We start from the raw sequence: 20,445 nt of genomic DNA, 5'->3' as shown, positions 1-20,445 counted from the left end.
GGGACATTTTCTTGAATTCTTCTGCAATTCAGAGTACTGTGCTTTCACAACAGCTATGTTGTGAAACAGCTATTCCTTGCTTTATCTGAAGTAACTGCAGTGATATAAAAGTAGTCTCCCAAAGACAGAAGAAAGTAGATTAAAAAATTAGATCCCTGTAAATAAATGCTGACATTTACAGTTTAAATTGCAGTAGTGTCCATTGCCTGTTCTTCCCCAGCTTAAAAAAACAATGGCAAATTTTGTACCTCAAAGCAGTTATCACTTTGAGGGTAGGGAAAGAGACAAATCATAAGATAAAGGGAGGACTATATTGTATGAACAAATAATAGGATTTTGGCCAAGGATAAGGAAAAGGGCTAGTTCAGTAAGAGATTTTGGCAGATAAACTGAAGAGTCATGGAGCATCACTTAGAGATAAGAAAAAGCATTAACTCAAGATAGTTTGGAGGAGAAAGAGGAGCGAAGTGACAGAATTTTCCTCAACAATGAGGTAAATGCATGGAAAGTGAAAAAAAGTTGAGAAAAAAGTCTTCATATTAAGTTTCAGTCAATCTTGTGATTAAACCAATGTTTAAACACCTTTGATTAGCAAAGGGCAATACATCAAGAAGATGCAATGAAGAGACATTAAGAAGCAGAACTGCATAATAGAAGTTATGTCTGAAGGGAAGATGATGAACAAGTAGAACTGATAATTATCAGGTGAAAAACCTCAGGCTGAAGCTTTGTATCAACAGATACAAAGAGAGGGAGAAATTGCATTGAGTCTGGAGGGGAAGACACATCCCTGAAACATGTCAAGGTTCTATCCAGACAGACAGGTATTCCCACTCTGTGTGACTAAATTTTCTGAGTATGGAGAAATAACAAATGAAAATAATTTTGAAGGATACAGAATGAAAAAACATCTCACATATCTATGTCACAAGAATATGTTATTTTTCTTTAGTGTTGAAGAAGTTTTCTCTTTATTGCTCTCATGATCCAAAGCACATTCTAATCTAGTAACCATTCTTTGCTGGAACAGCCGAGTCGTAGAGCTAAGAATTGATCCCTTTCAGTCCATTCCCCTTAAAAGATGAGAAATTTGCTTCCCCTCTGAAAGCAAAGCATCCTATTAGGATTTGCCAAATGGCATTTCTTTTTCCTTCATGACAAATTTCTAGAAAAGCTCACAGCTAGTTGGCATGCAGCCAGCACTGTATTCCCTGGCACTACATACCCTTTTAACTTCAGAGTTTGCTGGCACAAGCCAGCTCTGCATTCTGTCCCAGAGATGGCTGTGTTTCAGCAGTGATGAAATTGCAATACACGTAGTGCCACATTCTTCACTCCAACACCCATGCAGTCCCAGTGAAAACAGTGCAGGCAAAGTTAGGAAAATTACATGGAGGTGACCAAAGGCTGTCCTGCCAAGCTTTTATTAAATAATCATTTAAAAAACATTACTTTGTTTTCCCCAAATAATCTATCGACCCCCATCTTACTCGCCCACTAATTCCACTGAACTTTTTGACAAGATTTGTAAGTATTTTCCTCCTCATCTTCCATGAGGAAGATCTTCTTCATGAGAGGATCTTCTATGTTCTCTTGTTCACCACAAGAGCCATGACATTATCAGGTAACTCACTGTGTTAGTGATGAGCAGACTGAACTACCTCCAGCTAAGCACTGGTCATTGAATAAAAGGGTTTTGAAGTACATGCAGGCAACTGAAAAATTGGGAGACAGATGTTACAGCACAAAGGACAAGTGTTATAGTGCTTTAGGAAGGTATATTTGACATTAAGATTCATGTGCATAAGCAGGTCTCTACTGTTTTTTGTTCAGTAAACAGGCGGCTGAGTATTTGACCTTCTTCTTTTAAAAATTCCAGATCAGTGCTGGGCACTGGCAGGCCCACTAAAGCAAGCTGATGTATCTGTGCTGTTCCTATTCAACACAACAGCGCTGCGGCCATATCCACATCATTTCGCTCATACTCCTGGCTCTCTGGGGTGTTGCTCTATCATAGGGAAACCTCAGCACTTGTTCAGCTGTCTGAGTGACCGTCAGTGATTAGGCAGGTAGAAACTCTGAGCAAGCTGATCAGAACAAGCCCTGTGAAGTACTGGGTGAGTATGCCTTGTTAGCACACCAATTGCTATTTGCCAGTCACACTGATATGAGTAAAGTTGGTTTAAGAAACGAGCTGAGGATTAGCTAGATGATTCATAGGAAAATCCAAAATTAAGGGCCCAATTCACATTCAAACTATGTGGCTGAGAGAGATGGGGAGAGGGAACACTTGGTCTCTTGCTTAGAATGAATCCTAATTGCCTATTTCTTCTGGTTACAGTGATCAATCTCCAAACATGTCTAAATTAAGCAAACCATATGTTTATATATGTATATATACACTTATTGTAAAATACTAGGTTCCAGATACCCCTATATGAAACTCAGAACACCAGGATCTGCTCACAGAGATTTACTCAAGACTCCCAAAGGCCACCTTCCTCTTTTCTCATTGTATAGCAAAGAGGAGTTTTTGCCCCAGAGCCTATAAAACACAGAACTATTAAAGGCACACTGTAAAATACTATTACATTAATGACATGTATCTGTTCCTGGAACACTGCAAGTTATTTGTGATTAACCTAGTTCACTGAAGAAAGTTGTGAGGGCTGAGGATATTTATCTTTGTTCTTTTCCTCTAAATATTTCTGGGTGCTGATAACAGTATCTAGTGAAAGAAGAAAGTAAGAACACAAGTATTTTTCTGTCTGGTGAGCTAATATGCGACACAGCTAATAATTGCATGAAATGCTCTTCTGATTTTCACTTGAAAGGCTGTATTTCACCTATTCATCTCATTAATTATTTTTGTCCTGCATAGGATGCCTTGCCAAGAAAGGACTGGTTTCTATGGACTTGATTTCTCACAGCCAGAGCTCTCTTGCATTATCCATCATTTGCAGGGATTCATTATCAAAGGACTGCACACGGTTTTAAGCTGTAAAACACCAAGAGATTTGTCTGGACTTTGGAAGAGATTTTATGACATTCAGGATTTGGGAGTAACACTGTAAAAGAAAAATATTTTTTAAAGTGCTTTGCTTTCTGGATGCCCTGTATCTCGATGAAGTCTTCTCTACCAAGGGCAGTTCATTTCCCTGGTCATCCTTTGACCCTGCTCTGAGCTTTAGCATCTCCCACAGATTCACTTGAACTCATACGCTCTCCCTTTTCTATCTCTGTCCCACAGACAGAAAGCCACTGCTTCCTCCACACCCACTCTCCTTGCCAGAAGCCTCACTGCAACTTCCTGCCAGTTTTATACACTCTTGTCTAAGTGTGGAAGTGCCGTGGACTTCCTCAGAGCACAAGTTATGTCTGAAAGCACCACGTTAACTCTTTGCTTACTAAGTGTTTCCTAGAAACATAAATGCTCATTAATTTTTTTATCAGCTAAATCCTTTGTAACTGGAAAATATGGGTGACATCGGGGGCGTGGGGTGGGAAATGTGATTTATATATTTTAGGACTAAAATAGCAGAAAAGCTAATACCGTGATTATTTGCAGCACTGTGAATCCTGCTTGGTATCGGCAAAACTAATGACAGACTCTTCACATCCAGAGGCGTACTGGTCCACATAAAACCAGCAGTATGCGGCATCTCTGAAACACCCTTCACCAGTGGATCTCAACACCTTTTTAGAAATGCAGGAAGTAATGCAGTGGCATTTACTTTTCCAGCTCTTTACGTTCATAATTAACTTTAAGCAACCCTGATGTACTTTCTGCGCACCTTTGAGCTGTGACCAAGCTCAGGCTCCCAGCTGGAGTGCGCCAGAACTCGGGAGAGGGGCGGCGCTCCCCAAGGCGACCCCGGCCCCCCTCCGGCCGCCGCCGGCCCGGGGTGAGGCGGGGCGGGGCGGGGCGGCCGCGCGCGTGCGCAGGGGGCGGTGCGCGGGGTCAGCCCTCCCCGCGCCCGCCCCTCCCTCCGCCCCCGCCGCGCCAGAGCGAGGCTGGGCGTGCGGCGTCACGGCGACGGCCCCGAGCCGCGCCCCGGCACAGGCGGCGAGCGGAGCGGAACCGAGCGGAGCGCAGCGCAGCGGGCGCAGCGCAGCGGGATCGGCCGGCGAGGCGGCGGCGCGCGGTCGGCGGGGAGCGGAGGCGCTGTCCGGTGGGTTGCGGCGGGTAGCGGGGGCCGGGCCGCGCCGCTGTGGCGGGGAGCGGCGCGGCGTCTCTGGTACAGGTGGCGGGGCGGGGTGGGGTGGGGGCGGCGGAGAGGGGGGGGGACGGCGGCGGCGGCGACGGCGGGGAGCGGCGCGCTCTGAGGGAACGGGCACCAGCCTGGAACATGGCGGAAGTGGAACCGGGAGCCGCCGCCTCGTCCGGCCTCAGGCGTGGTGGGACCCCGAGGGGGTGGGGGGAGCGGGGCGCTGAGGGGCAGCCGTCGCGGCGGGGCCCAGGGCCCGGCCCTGCCGTTCGCCGCATCCCCCCGCCTGCCGGTCCCCGGAGCAGAAGTTGGAGCGGAAGCGGAAAGTTGTAACCCCGCGGGTCGGGGCCGCGACGTGGGGCCCGGACGGCCGCGGGGAGGGGCGGGTGACGCCCGGCTCGGCCCCGCCGCGGGCGGGGAAGGGGACGGTGCCCGGCGGCCGCCGGCGTTGTCAGCGGGAAGTCCGAGCCGAGCCCCACCTAGTCCGGCCGCGGGAGAGAAGCCGCTCGCTCTTTCCGGCCGGTGTGTGGGGGCGAGGCGGGGGGGGTCAGGCCGGGCGCGGCCGTCCGGGACAGCCCGCCGGGGCTTGTGCCTGGGGTGGCCACGGAGTGGGACAAGCAGACAGCGCGGGGGCCTGCAAGTTCCCTTCCTGCTTATCACAAAATGAAAAGGAAATGACAGGGATGTTCGCCTCGTCTAAACACCCCACCATCACCCGTGTCAAAGCAAATGGAAGAATTTGACTGACACTTCCTGCGCCAAACTCGTCTCATGAGCCTGAGGTCCTCGTACCCTTCTGCGTGCATTGGTGAAGAGGTGGTGGAAGGAAAACAAAGTTTGCAGAGGAGAGAATAAAACCAAATCTGACTGTTCTAGCATTGGCCCTAGATTACAAAAGAGAATGAGAAACCAAGGTTTTTGCAAAAAAGAATACCATGCTTTTACTCCTCTTTCCATCTTGAAGGCATGGATTATGCTGCTCAGGGTAAATGAAACAAAAAAAGGAAAGTCTTTCTCTTTACTGCTTTGGGATACGATAATAAGGAAGTACAGTTCAAAGAGAGAGGGTATGTCAGAGATGCCCAGGTTGAAAATCATACAGGTTGTGTATGTGTTCTTGCATTTAGATGTTTTGATTAGTGTAATTACAATTTTCTGCATATAACAGCTACATATTAACCCGGGATGAGATGTGTAGACAGTGTATGTCAAGGACTTTTCAGTACTTTTTCACAATGAAGTATATGTTGAAATTACTCTTATAAGAAAGGGAGACAAGAAACACTCTTCCTTTCCATGAATTACAATTAAAAGGCAGTGAAGCAATCACATTGCCTTTAAGAATAACCATTCAAAAACAAGTGTATTTCCTTTGGAAAGAGTCTCTTATCTCTGTGAAAAACTTGGAACATTATTTAAGTTACTACTTTTTGGATGACTTGCCTCTATATTAAAATCACAAGCTTTTGGGAGGGGAAAAAACCCAAACTTGGTAGAGTTCAATATTTTCGTTTCTATTATTCATTGCATCTTTTTTTACTCTTGCTCACAGTCTATCCTGTAGACTTTGTGAATAATGGGGGATACTTATACTATTCACATTAAAGGCTTTGCAAAAATAAACTAACTAATTAGATGTGATATTTTATCCCTTTGGTACCTGTATGTTTCAGGGATGCTTTTTGTAGTGTTATGAGCTACTTCAGGTTTAACTTAGAGCTGTAGTGTAAAACCATATTATCTGTACCCAAGTAACTGAGTTTGGAATTACACTGTGCAATATAAGTGCCATGTATCTTTCCTGCAGCAAAGATGATCATACCTGGAGCACCTGTCTGCCTAGGGGTGAAATAATCTGCAAAACGGAGTTGAAAGACCAAAAAAAAAGTAAAACCAGAACTTTTATATGTGGGGGCAAAACTCAATAGACTTTTTGCTGTCTGTACCTGTGCTTCTATTCCTATATATGTGCACCAGATAAGTTTTCTGAGTGCAATTAAAATCGTGCTATTTTGTTCCAAAGCTCTCCTGTAGGACAGTTCATCAAAAATAAATCTGAAGTGAGCCATGGCAGTTCTTTTTGTGCTGTGCCAGTTTTTGCAGAGTAAAACTGACTGTCTTTTTAATTGAGAGCCTTTCTGGAGCAGAGGCAAACAGATGGGAATCTAGGTGAGGGCCTACAAAAGGAGAAAGAAATTGCTTCTATAGCTGAGGAAGGAAGTGTGCTGAAGGCTACACTGTAGCTTGTGATCTCACAGTTAGTAAATGTGACAAGGAACTAAAATAAACAGTTGTCCACCTATCATCTGGGATGTGGGAAGTGCAAGAGTCACAGAAGTACTTGAGTACTTGATGCTTACTGCTGCCGTGCCAATCCTGTCATCCACAAGAGCTCTGCTAGCTGTTCAGGGTTAGGTACAGAGAGGTGCTCTTAAGGATAAGAATATCTTACCGATAAAAACAGGCACCCTTGTCCTTGGATGTTTGCTGAGAGGGTAGGCGGATCCTTTATGAATTGGCCTTTCTAAGTAATGCTTAAGATGACTTTCAGATACCTAGCTGACATTTGAGAGTGTTTGTCAGGTTAGGCTCCAGTTGGGAGTTTTAATCAAAATTGCTCCCTTAGTAAAACAGATCACTCAGCACGAGTGGTATGACAGAAGTCCGTGTTTAGAAGTTGTGGTTGTGGATGCTGCCACTCCTTCACCTCAGAACTAATCCAAAAGCACAGCGAAGTGCACTGTGTGGTGTCAGTGTGCTGAATCCCTGCTGAGTTTGGGCAGGCTTCTGCTGTGTACTGTTCCATCTAGGTCAGGTAGAGGGATATTTTAGACAGCCTGTTTGTTCAGAGAGATGAAAGGAGTATCTACACCTTCATATTTCAAGGCAAACTTTGTTTTCCTGCTCAGATGTGGTTAAGATGGTCTGTTTCTATTTTTCTTGCATAAAGCAGGGGAAAAAAAGAAGTGCTTTTGTACTTGAATGTGATTAATAGACCTGTTTTCAAGCTGAGTTTTCATAGTTGTTTAACAGTTGAGTGTAGTAGATCTTTAATACCTTAGAGCATCTAATGTATGCCTTTTTCCTTAAGGCCTGTCATCCATGAGGCAACTGGGTGAGACAGGCATAGTAGAAGTAATATTTTAATGAAGTTATGCCAGTTTGCTTGTAGTAGACAAATGCTATTTTGAAAAAGTCAAAGACCTTGTCTGCTGGTACACACTGTTTGTTCATGAAGCAGTTGAATGAGGCTACCTTCAAAAGCAGCAGTAGGTTATGGCTACTGGATACTCTCATTTCTCAAGCTTTAGAATGTGTAAAGAAACACTGGACAACTAAAAGTGAAAGTTTTTTGTTTTTATGTGTGCCTGCTCATGCATGCTGTTGAGAGCTCCTGACATACTGCATGTTCCTCTCTCTTTTAGCAGCAAGGAAAGGGAGGAAGGCTGTAAAAAACACCAAGTTGGAAATCTGCCTATTAGGCAATTTTTGAAATATAAAATTAATTATTTGGGGGCCCTCTAGCTATTCACGATGCTTCTTTTTCAAGAATGGTGTTTTAATAGTGATTTTTACTACTGAAGTAGTAGAGTGGAAGTCACTATAAGACGCTAGAGAAATGTATGTTATAGAATTACAGATTCTTTTTAGAGGTGAACCAGGAAGAAGAGGAAGCACAACACTCTGTAGTTATTAATCTGAGGACTTGATGTAAATCCCGGCTATGCAGCTATGAAAAGAGACAGCCGAGTAAGTCCACATGGTTAGTTCATTCCTGGCCAAGGGAGGAAGGCTAGACCACAGGGCAGGAGTAGGACAGCCTAGCCCTTCCAGTGGATTGGTGTTTGCATCCTGTGGCAGACAAGCAACATCTCATGTTTCTCCCCAGCTTGAAATTCTTTTCAGGAAATCTGTACTTTCTTAGATCACTTGATGTCATTCCTGCAGCTGTTGCAACACAGGAAGCTGGCCTAAAACTGAATGACTTGACCAGGTCTTCTGCAAAAAGGATATTGTGTGCCACTGTTATTCATTCATGAAATAATTTCCAATGTATCCCTATTTGTAGAGTTGTGAGAAACCTTACATCATTAAATTTTTGGGCAGTATTGAAGACCTGGAACAGGAGAACAATTTATTATCATAACTGAAGACAAAGCAAGGCTCTGTCATTAATTTTTTTTATCATAGAAACTCAGGGGAATGTGTTCTTTGCATCAAAATTTGTCGACGTTGAAGTGACTCTTACTAGCTTTAATGATAATGTTATTACCTAATTTCAGTAGGTAATCTGGATTAAAAGAAAATATGTACTTTAGCATTTCCATTAGTATGTCTTACTCTATAACTTTTTGTGACATTGTCTTCAGTTAATCTGAAATAATTTGTCAACACAGATAGTCCCTGCAACTTTCTTTTTGTTTTTCTGCATTAGTTGTCTTAGCTTTTGAAGTCTTGTCCTATTTTTCCCACTCACAGTCTCTGTTTCTGAAAGCTAACCAATTGTGCCTTCACTTTTTTTTTTATGTCTGCAGTGAAGAAAATTTTCTTAAAAGCATGCTTCGTATATCAGGAGGATGCAAAAAAATCAGTACCACCACGTCTCTGTCAAGGATGAGCTGCAGACACTTGTGAGTTATCTATGTGGAGTTCCAGAGGGGAGGTACAGGAGATAGAAGGAGAACCTGTTACTAGGAGTGGCACTTCAGCACTACAGAAGTGAAAGTGTTTTTGGTAATTGCAAAGTCAGACCAGCTACTTTGATTTTTTTTTTTTTTTAGCGGTTTCATGCATGGTCGGTATTTTTTGAGATGAAGCTAGTGTACTGAACAGTAGTTAAACTGTACCAGAACTCAGATTACAGTGATAGTTAAGTTGTGAAACTCTACAATCCTTGTTTGCAGTTAATCAAATTTCTATAACATCTGGTGTAATACCTCCTCTGGAAGTGGTTTGTTAGAAGACTAGTGGAAAGTTGCAAGCTGTTTCAGAAGGGTAAACTGGAACATGGAGTGGAATTAATCTCCATTGAAGTGGAAGTTACCTAAAAATGTTACTCTCTGCAATACAGTGTTTAGGACTAGATTGATTTCTTTATCAGGTGACATTTACTGTTGATACTGAGTTGTGGAAATGTTCAAGGCCAGGCTGGATGGGGCCCTGAGCTACCTTATCTAGGGGGTGGTATCCCTGTCTGTGGCTGGCAGAACTACATCATCTTTTAGGTCCTGTTCTACTCAAGCCATTCTGTGTGCGTGGCTGTGTCCAGGTGTGTGTGGGGGCAGCTCAACAACATACAGGAACCTCTTTTATTAATCTTGTACACGTGAAGCAGTTATGGGGGATTGTTAGAGTTTGTAAGATGCAGGCAGTAACCCTCCTGTGATCTTTCACTGTGAAGCTACCTACAAGGTAACATTCTGAAAGCTTGATGTACAAGTTGACCCATAAACATAGCCTACTTGACTTCATATGGTTGCATTTTGCATAAAATATTGCTGAAGGATTTTCTTTTGGTTGGGAGAGTGTATCAATTAATACAACTTGCAAAATCTTGACTCTTGCACTTCTGGAGTTATATTTATATAGTTAGTATGAATAAGGAGATCTCATACTGTCTTTTTGTGACTCTTCTGACTTGTTTAAAATGGAGATTTGATGGGCAGTAGACATTCTGTGAGTCTGGTGATTTTGTCCCCATTCAGGGAATAGTCCTTTTGTTATTTACTGTCTGTTGTTTATATTGGTAGAAGCATACAGAATATGCAATGTTGTTTTTATGATGAAGAGCGTCAAAAATGAGTTTGTGGCAAATGTGAACTCCCCTTCAGAATTCTTAAAAATATAATACCAATCCATAGAGGAATTTCCAAGGCAGCTTTATATCAACAAGTATACAGTTCGAGATGCCTTGTGCTTTTTATGAGCTGTTATGTTAAAAAATCTAACCCTCTACGAAGATAAGTTATTTCAGAATGTGCCATGCTTCTAGGAACTGATGCCAAATTGTCATCAAATTGTCACTTGGTGGAATCAAAGAGACTGTAGTAGTCCTGTGGCATCAAGGAGTAAGAAGAGGCAAGAATAGCTGACTGTCATGCTGGAGAATATCACTCTTCAATTTTCCCGATACATCTTTTTTGACTTAATAGCAGATTAGATGGGATTTCACCAAAGAAGAGACACCCTGGCACTTATTCTCTGTGGGTCTTGAGTAGATTTGGAGACTAATAGAGAGAAGCTGTAATACTATAATAAGCAAGCACTTGTAACTAATTTTTTATCTGGATGCTTGGTCTTCAAATGTTCTTTCTTTTGGTGTACAATTTTCTACTTGCTTTTAAATCAGAATACTAGAGAGGGAAGCAAGCATTTCTGAATTATAGCTATGTATACCTGTACTTACTGTATGTATCCTTATTTTATTGTTACCTTTTTACCTTTCTTTATATTTGAGCTTAAATTTTTATATTTGCTTATATTTTTAATGATCCTCTGGTTTTTGTCCTGATCTCCCAAAACCTTTTATTTCAGGAATTGCCCAGAGCTAAATTGAGGCTCAGCCAGAGATCTTGCAGAGAAAACTTAAATGTAGTAGCTGAAATTCTGCTAAGACCAAGGAGTTGAAAATGGGGTTTTACAATTAAGTGCTTTAGGCTGCTGTGTATGCTTGTGTTTGGCGTCCTTTTGATCTGTGTGTTGCTTTTCATCAAACTCTTAAGAGTAATCTCAGAAGAAGAGTGCTATATCAATGTAAGTACAAATTAGAGTTAGAGTAAGAAGATTTCATGTGGAGCCTGGTACAGAAAGATCTAGTAGGTTGTTCGGTTTTATGCTTGAAGAACAGAAAAGTCCTGAAGGCCTCCTTTTCTGCTAGAAATCTGGGCCCTGGTTAGTCAGGAAACGGGTGAAGAAGCACCATTAAGTGCATGCTAGTTTGAACGTAATTAAACTGCAGTAACCAATATTTTGAAACCATGTGTAGTCTTGCTAACTAGTTCTGCTTCTAGCCAGAGGCAAGATCTTAAGATCCAGTTTGCAAAAACATTTATCAAAGACAAATATGTCGATTTGAAAATATTTGTATTTACAGGTAACGCAATTATTTTGTTACTTAATCTCATTGTGAGACTACTTTTTAAATAAGCTACAAGTTTCACAGAGGAAACCTGAGGCCTCTTTTCTGAGCTGAATGCTGAATCTGCTGTGGTGGAAGTGAAAATAAGGAATCATTCACAAGCTTGCCTACAGAAGGTTGAAGTCATAGATCACAAGAACCTAAACAGAGTAAGCATTTGGTAAACTGCAGGCACCTTAAGCAACATGGGAATGAAAGACTGGTTTCCTGAAGGATAAACTTGCTTTGCTGGGACAATCAAGGCAGACTGAAAAGTCATTCATCTGCTTGGGCTTTGCCCAAAATACAGACTGTTTTGAGATGCTGTTTTTCAGCTTGTACTTTGCTGAAAGTAAAACTCCTCAGTGAAAGATTAAGGACGTACTGGTGATGCTCATTCAAGTGCTGTGGTGATTGTGATTGTCATAGCCTAAATAATAGATGACTCTTAGAAGATAGACATGCAGATTTTGTTTAGAAAGGTCTGCCCAGCTAAAACCCCAGAGTAAATTTTATGTTTCAGTAACCTTTGGACATCTTCTGTTACCTTATCGAAGTGTTTGATTTGTTGTGGGTTGACCTTGGGTGGACATCAGGTGCCCACCAAAGCTGCTCTATCACTCCCCTCCTCAACTACATGGGGTAGTGTATTGGGTTTGCATGGCCAAGGTTTGGTAGCATGTAGGTCTTATCTTCTGTAAGAAGCTGTTAGAAGCTTCTTCTGTGCCTGGCAGAACCAGTCCCTGGTAGCTCCAAAGATGAACGTGCCACTAGTCAAGGCTTGACCAATTAGAAATGGTGGTAATGTCTCTGTGATAACAGATTTAGGAAGAAGAAAGAAAAAAGTTATTGCACATTTGTAATTGCAGCTAGAGAAGAGCAGGGTAAGAACATGCGAGAGGAACAACTCTGGAAACATCAAGGTCAGTAGAGAGAGAAGGGCAGGAGGTGCTCCAGACACCAAAGCTGGGATTTCTCTGTAGCCTGTGGTGCAGCCCATGAGGTTGCAGCTGTGCCCCTGCAGCCCATGAAGGACCATGAGGATGCAGGATGAGGACCTCCACCTGCAGCCTGTGGAGGACACCCACACCACAGCAGGTGGATTCCTGAGAGGAGACTGAACCCATGGGAGGCCTGTGCTGGAGCAGGCTCCTGGCAGGGACTTGCAAACTGATGGAGAGAAGAGTCCCACACTGGAGAAGTGCCCTGGTAGAACTTGTGATCCTGTGGGGGACCAATGCTGGAGCAGCCTGTCCTTGAAGGACTCCACCCCATGGAAGAGTGATCCATGCTGCAGCAGTCTGGGGGGTTCTGTTGCCCATGGAATGGACTCATATTGCAGCCATTCATGGAGAACTGTTGTTTGTGAGATGGACTCACATTGGAAAAATTCATGGTAAACTATCTCCTGTGGGAGGGACCCCATGTTGGAGCTGGGGAAGGACTTCTCTCCCTGAGCACAGGGAGAAAGAACCTGTGATGGACTCACCATAACCCCCATTCCTTTCTCCCTGTGCTGCTGGGGAAGGAGGTGGAGCTTAGGAAAGAGGGAGGGGTGAGGGGAAGGTGTTTTAAGGTCTTACTTTACTTCTCATTATCCTGCTCTGATTTTGTTAGTAATAAATTCAGTTATTATCTTTAATTCCAGCTTTTTTTTTTGCCTCTGATTTGATTTGGTGAGTGATCTCTTCTGGTCCTTACCTCAGCTCATGAACCTTTCATTATCTTTTCTCTCCCATGTCCAGGGCAGAGGGTAGTGATAAAGAATCTTTGGTGGGTGCCTGGCATCCAGCCAGGGTCAACTCACTACAGATAGAAAAAATACAGCACTAGGCTTGTGGGTCAAGATAAGGACAGGGAAGACATCTTGCCAGTTGTCATGGGGATAAAATAGACTCAGCTTGGGGAAAGCAGTTTAATTTATTGCAAATCATATCAGAGTAGGATAATGAGAAACCCAAATCTTAATAACACCTTCTTCCCAGGCTGAACTTAGTTCCTAAATTTTCTACCACCTCTTCCTTAGAGGCACAGTGGGGTAGGGAATGGGGACAGTAGCATGTACACGTTGTCTCTGCTGTTCCTACACACTCTTCCCCTGCTCCAGTGTGGGGTCTCTCCCATGGGAGATAATCCTTCACAAACTTCACCAGTGACAGTCCCTTCTGGGCATGCAGTTCTTCAGAACAAACTGCTCCAGCATGTCATTCCCATAGTGTTACAATCTCCTTCAGGCATTTATTTACTCTGGCCTGGGGTCCTCCATGGGCTGCCAGTGGATCTCTGCTCCACTGTGCACTTCCATGGGCTGCAATGGGACAGCCTATCTCACCATGGGTTGCAGGGGAATCTCTGCATGGGCACCTGCAATATCTCCTCCCCCTCCTTCTTCACTTCGCCATCTGCAGAGTTGTTGCTCTTGCATATTCTCACTCCTTTCTCTGCTGCTGTTGTTCCCCCAGCAGTTGACCCCTCCAACCTCCTCCTTAAATATGTTGTTCCAGAGGTGCTACTGTTGCTAATGGACTCAGCTTTGACCTGCAGTGGGTCTTTCCTGAAGCCCATCTGGCACTGGACAAGGGGGAAGCTTCTGGCAGCTTCTCACAGAAGCCACCTGGCTAACAAAACATTACCGTGCAAAAAAAAAACAAATAAAATTTGACTTCTAGCAAAGTGAGTCTTGAGGTATGACAGGTTTCTCTAGAAAATAGCAAGCTTTGAAGATGCAGAGGAACCAAAAATTACGGTCTAAACATGAACTAGAGTGATCTTAAGATTCAAATAGAATCTTGTGGAGACTTGATTAAACAAGTTTAATCCTCATTAATTTGGTAACCCTGTACTAAATATCTAGTCCATGTAATTGAAAGTGGTGTGGGGATGAGTGTGATTCAAATTCACTTGGTTAAAATTATCCAGTTTTTTGTGTAGGTGTCCTCATGGGAGAGGACGTGAGCTCAGGCTTGCAAGTGTGATTTGCTTACCTGTGGGGTTATGCTTCTAACTCACAGATCTTTCACCTCTTGAAAATTTGTGACCCATTAAATGAGAGTTCTGGGGGGGGCTAAGGTGCATCAGCCACTCACAGAGCAGGTGTAGAGCTATGGCAGTTCACAGCTTTGCACGCAAATACTAGCTAGAACTTTTTATGTGGACTGTTGGCTTGTTTTTTGTGTTGAGTTTGTTGTGTTGGGGTTTTTTTGGTGGGGGGACATGGAGATGGGGAATTGTTTTAATGAGTGGGATTTTTTCTGTGGGGTTTAGTTTTAATTGGTTGAGCATTTTTTTGTGTTTGGGGTTTTTCTTAAATACCCTCTTCTGAAGCTTGTAGCAACTTAACAGCAGCCTAAGGAACAACCAAGTTGTCTGTGCATCTCTGTATGGGCAGAGGTGTGAAGGTCAGTGTCTGCAGTTGTCATCTTCTAGTTAAGGTTTGCTTGTGGGTTGGACATTATCTGCAGAGCAACCATCCCTAGGTTCAAAGTGGTACTGCCTTGCTGCCAGAAAGAGAACAGGATTTTTTTTTTTTGCCCAAGTTCACCTTCCTCAGTTAAGCATGTCAGACTTTTTAGAAACTCATGTTCATCAATGGATTCAGCTAATGAAGTTAATTGTGAAAAGAAGCAGTTAAGGTTGCACCTGAAATTGTGCACCTGTCATTGCACAAGTAGCAAAACCATGTGGCAGAAAACAGTGGTTGTTGCTGGATGTCAGTGTATGCCTTTTTCAGGTTACCCTCGGGAAGATGTCTGAAGTGGTAACAAAAGAACCGTTGGTGAAATTAAGTGTAATTTAGTTGACTTTCAGTGAGGTTTGTTGCTCACGTTCAAATACCATGTTTCTATTAGGGAAGTATTAGGAAGTACTAAGAGTCAAAACAGACATGAGTTACAATTACTTGGGATTTGCTGGTATGGTTCAGTTATCATGAAAAAGATAATTTTATTCCTGTTAATGAATGCTACTAGTGAGTAGTCTCAATTTGCATAGAATCAGTGTCTTTTCAACAGATAAAACTTCTAATCTTAATTAAAATTACATATGGGAATTTGTAAGACTTCTCTCTGGCTACCAATCTGATTTGTAATAGAATTACTGTAAATTGTACTGCAGAAGGATACTTTGTACATAACGGGCCTACACTAACTGGATTTAAATGGCCAGTAACAAAACATCATACAATGATGAAGGAAATCTTTATATCTGTGCCTTGATGATGTGTTAGTAATCTAAACAAACCTGAATAAAACCCAAACTTCTTACAGTGAAGATAGTACAAGTAATGATACATTGGCATGCAAGCTCTGGTGTTGCCAGGGGTGTATATGATGTGTATGTTACGGAGAAAAATAAAGAGGAGAAACAGAAGGTGATCCTGGAATTGCAGTTAAGCCCAGCATTGGCTTACATCTGTACAAGGAAACCCGATACCAGGCTTTACTAGTTCAGCAGCCAGTGTCACAATCAAAGTAGAGCTAGGATTGCCAGATATTAAGCAGATACCAGATGGAATTTGAGACTAGGTCTTGCTTCTGAAAGAGAAATTAAGATGCCTTTTTCCAAAGAAGAGTATCTTAAGCCAGCTGGCAAGCTTAAAGTAACTTTCAAACTTCACTTAGAAAAGAAATATCTTAACTTGGAAAACTTCAGTGCCTTACTTATAGTCCTGCTGAGTTTTACCTTGTATTGAAGCTTGAAAGTTAAAATTTAGTGTAACAATTATGGGGACAAACAAATACTTACATCTGCTTTTAATCAGAAGCATGCATATCAGGTAAAGTATGGTGTATATACTATAATGTGGCAATCCATTAACTTGGAAAAATTGTAGAGCTAAGTACTGATCCTTCTCTGTAATGACAGTAGGGCCAAATTCACAGTATCAAATTGCTGGCTCAGTTCTCAGAACTTGCTTTATGGTTGAATACTTAGCTTATACATAGCAAGATATTGTAACATAGTAATTATGCATTCTCTGAATTTAGTACGCTTATAGTATTTTTAAAAATCTGTGTTTTTTCTGTTTATTGCCTGCCTGGATTTTCTTTGCAAGCATAAAAATTACGTGCAATTCAGTTTCTTCAGGAATTCCGAGGTCATAATTTGAACTATAAGTCTGACTGGTAGGACTTTCACAAAGAGCTTTCCTGGAGGATGGTGACTATTTGACAGGAATAGGGAGAAACTGCAAGATCGTGGTGAACAGCCACAAAAAATAAGAATATACATGATAAACATTACAAATTGCATTTGAAACTTAAATAGATTATACAGCATAGGCTTTACAAAGTATTCCACATTTGAATTGTCACATCAGAATTTTTGCACCAAGTTGAAACTTTAACTCAGTAAGTGTTGAAGCATAGCATATTCTTAGTATCATAAGAATGTTCATTACATCACTTGCTTTGAAAATGCTTTTTGTATTTTGTGTGAATCTACTGCAAGTTGCACATGATTGCTAGTCTCTCACATCAGGAAGCTTTCATCTTGAGATATCAGTGACTTTAAGCAGGTAGTTTTTACCCTTATAACATCCATTACATTTATGTTCAAATTTAAGATCTAGCTGGGAGTTAACTTTGACTTAAGAAAAAAAAAATTGAATTTTATTCAGCTATACTAATTATAGACAGTGGAACTAGTCTCACAAGGTCAAATGCTGCTAGCTGCTTTTGCAGAAATGGTCCCTGTGTGCAGTATTAATCAAGGTAGCTCCCTTCAGTGGAAGGAGGAAAACGTGGTTAAGCTTTCTCTGTGTAAGTGTCCCTGTGGGCTGTTCAAGGAGCATGTTAAACCTTGGTGTCATGTTTGTGCTGCAGTAGCTTGTTCGCAGGTCTCTAGCTGTTCCTCAGGTGTTCAGTATGATTTCTTATCACTGAATAAGCTTAACCACCCAGACAGCTTTTTGAAAATCCTCTGAAGATTGTATGATATCAGTTAAAATATTTGAACATAATTGAAGAGCTATTTTTGTCCAAGAAAAATTACAGTATTAGTGCCCAGAAGAACTAGCTGTTCAACTGACGAAATACATTGTCAAGACCAGAAACTATCAAAAGCAGGTAAAAACTAGAAATAAAAATTGCCTCTAGCTTTGTTCACTGAACAGTTGATAGCTGTACTTACAGGAATCTTGAATATGAAAGTGTTTATTAGACCCTGATCAGCTTTTCAGAATTGATTTCTGAATAATGTTTTTTATGATTTTTTATAAATGTGTCAAAGTCAGCTATGGAGTTTTTTAATATCTCTTTTATAAGTGGTATACTTACCCTTGAGTAAGGTTTACCTGAATTGCTTGAATTTCTAAAGCCTCTAAAAGTTGGTGAAAATGAACAGGCTTCCACTTTGGGCTATATTGTCAAAGTTGTGTATATGCACTGAAATTATTCCAGAGGGGGGAACCCTCCTCAGAGTTGAAAGATAAGAATTTAGGACATCTCACATGTCAGTGTTTGGGGAATACTAAGAACAGCACACATCATGTCTTAATTAGCTGTTTACCTGAAGAGAAGGTTCTAAACCAGGACATTAAAAACAGTGGAATCTGGGATGGTTTGGCCATCTGAGACTACTCCAGTATCAGAAATGGGAAACGTCTCTGAAAAGACATAATCCTCTGAGCTTGGCTGGTCCCGTGACTAGTGCTATTTTTCCAAATGTCTGACCATTGTTATCTTGTTTCGTCACAGGGCTGGTATCCCCTTTCTGAGAAAAAGATTGGGGTTTTTTCCCTTGGCTTTTTTCCCCACCACTTCTAATTGTAAGCAGGTAAACCAATCAATTAATTTGTTTCATCTGTCAATCTAGTGTTTGACTCTTTTTTTCTCATGCAAATATTTGGGATTGATTTAGGAGAGCTGTTCTCAAGGTGGTTCTAACGAAGTCTCTTTTCCACAGAGCTAAATGCTCTGAGGAAAAAGTATTAGGAAAATTTTAGTGAATACAGTGCAACCAAAATGTCAGGGTCTGTACAAGAATTGTGGTGTCTATGAAGTGCTAAATAATCATGATTCCTTCTGAAAATTATAAGGCTTTTGGGAGGGCCAGTTTATTTAATTCCACACCTGAACAACTAGTTCTTATAAGCAAGTCTCAGGGATATCTTCAAGTAAGTGACTGTACTTAGTTCATGTCTTCAGCCTGGGGCTGAGCTCCACTTACAGCTTCATATGGCTTAATATCACTGGAAAGAATAGGATTATTAGCTTTCCCATCCCTTAGCTAACAAAGTTCAATCAGAACCCAAAATTTGAAACTGAAGGAATTTAAAGAAAGCTAAATAAAAAAAACACCTACCTCGCTTTCACAGTTATGACATCAAGCCCAATTTATCAATGGTATATGAATTTCCTTGAATTCTTCATTGCATCGTTGCTTTACTAAAAAGCTTTACAAGCAGTAAGTGTGCAGGTTTTTTCCATTCACCTCTATAGTAAGGTTATTTATTCCTCAACTTTCTTAGCATCATCTTTGCATTTTGCTTTGCATGGAGACATGCTTCAAGAAACTATTGACGAAAATGTCCAGGAGGCACTTTTCATGGTTTACCTGAGAAGGACAGAAGCAGAAAGCAAGTTCCGTGTTCACAGTCCTTGTCAAATGTAAAACTTCTGAAATGCTGCATTTTTAGTGACTTGTCCTGGTTAATCTTTCTTTCTTCTGTTCTAATAGGCTAATTCAAAGATGTTCTGCTCATCCTTCAGAGAGAATCTTTATTGGGAAAAGTGTCCATGTGCATATCAAGTGTGTGCATGTGCTCTTCTAGTTTACCAAGTGCTTTAATTTTAAGTATGCTATGAAGAAGTAGAATGAAGCAGTTAGCTTAATACACTGCAATAATGCACTAAGTACAAAAGGTAATATGAACAGACTAGTGATAGAGGCACAGATGCAGTAATTTTATGGACAGTTGCATCTCGGGAAGTATGGAAGGCAGTTCCTGGGGCGTCACTGGCAGTTAATGGAGGCAGTCTAGAATTGAGCTCTGTATGTTTGAGAGATTGTATACTTAAGACAGCATTAGAATCAAGTTTGTGATAGTGCTGTTTTTTAAAGAGTAGCTTCCCTCATTTTTTCTAGCTAAATCTTACATTAGGCATCTCCACAGTTCAGTTATGTCAGATATATCTCTGCATATAAATATTCAACTCAGCTGTTAAAAGGCAGTTCCTGCTCCAACTAAATGAAAGAGGTCTTTTTTTTTTTTTTTTACAAGCTTCCTATCTTCTTGCACTTCAGCGTCTGCACAGAGGCTATAGTTGACAGTATTTTCCTGTCTAAAGATAGGGGAATGGAAAAATGAAAAAGCACAAGAAAGTTGGCATTGCTCTCCTTTCTTGCAGATTAATCACCTTGTAGGTAGACAGCCTTTAAAGAAAAATTTCTCCCTTAAAATAACTCCATTAAATGAAGAGGGTGATTCAAACAAGTTACTTGTTATATTTGCTAGGAATAAGTTGAAACTTAATTATACCTAATTGTTGGGTGGTTAGGTAGATATGTCTCAAGCATCCAATAAGTCTGGGGACGTCTTGCTTATCTGTTGCTCCCATATCTTAGTATCTTATTTCTGTTGTGCCTGTTCAAGTATACTCATTTTGTACCCCCAAAGTGATCTGGGGACTACAGATAGATACTGTTGTTGAACTTGACCCTAACTTATTCTACAAATGCCAGCCAGACACGGTGTTTTATGGCTTAAACCTCTTCTTTTAGACTTTGTCTTCTGCTTTTTCCCTCACTTATTTGTCATTAATGAGTCAAAAGGAAATCCTGTTGGCACTAGATGAATCTGGATACATTATTCTTTCAAGAGTCAAGCATTGCATCAGCTGAAAAATAAAGTATGAGCATGATTGAGATTTAGGATGCCAGCAGTTTTTACAAGATCTGATTTGGAAAAATAGGTTTGATCAAGAGCAAACCCAGATCAGATTAGCTGGAAATCGCTGGAAAGTCAAGTTCAGGAAGGATCAGAGCCGAAGCTGAGTATGGGGCACGCTTGCAGTCTTCAGGCATACTGGTCAATGAAAAAGTGTGTGCTAGGCTTTAACAATGTCAAATAGGGTGGCAGACTGCAGTGTTCTACATGATCCAGTGGTTTCTTGAAAGAGG

General features: G+C 41.5%; 1 protein-coding gene across 4 annotated transcripts in view; it reads left to right on the top strand.

Annotated features, from left to right (window-relative positions):
* Window positions 1–4,042: 4,042 nt before the first annotated feature.
* Window positions 4,043–20,445, top strand: part of RAP1B (RAP1B, member of RAS oncogene family) — a 31,186-nt gene continuing 14,783 nt past the window's right edge. Inside the window, exons 1-2 of one of the 4 annotated variants that reach the window (XM_053977508.1) lie at window positions 4,043–4,172; window positions 18,021–18,099. The gene's annotated coding sequence lies outside the window, so the exon portion shown is untranslated. Of the gene's footprint in view, window positions 4,173–8,743; window positions 8,840–8,923; window positions 8,943–18,020; window positions 18,100–20,445 lie in introns of those variants that run through there. The other 3 variants (XM_053977507.1, XM_053977506.1, XM_053977509.1) reach the window with 3 other exon arrangements.

Source organism: Vidua macroura, chromosome 5 (genome assembly GCF_024509145.1).
Source record: "Vidua macroura isolate BioBank_ID:100142 chromosome 5, ASM2450914v1, whole genome shotgun sequence".
NCBI classification, from domain to species: Eukaryota; Metazoa; Chordata; class Aves; order Passeriformes; family Viduidae; genus Vidua; species Vidua macroura.
Note: the sequence above shows the minus strand (reverse complement) of the source record. Positions and strands in the feature narration are given on the sequence as shown.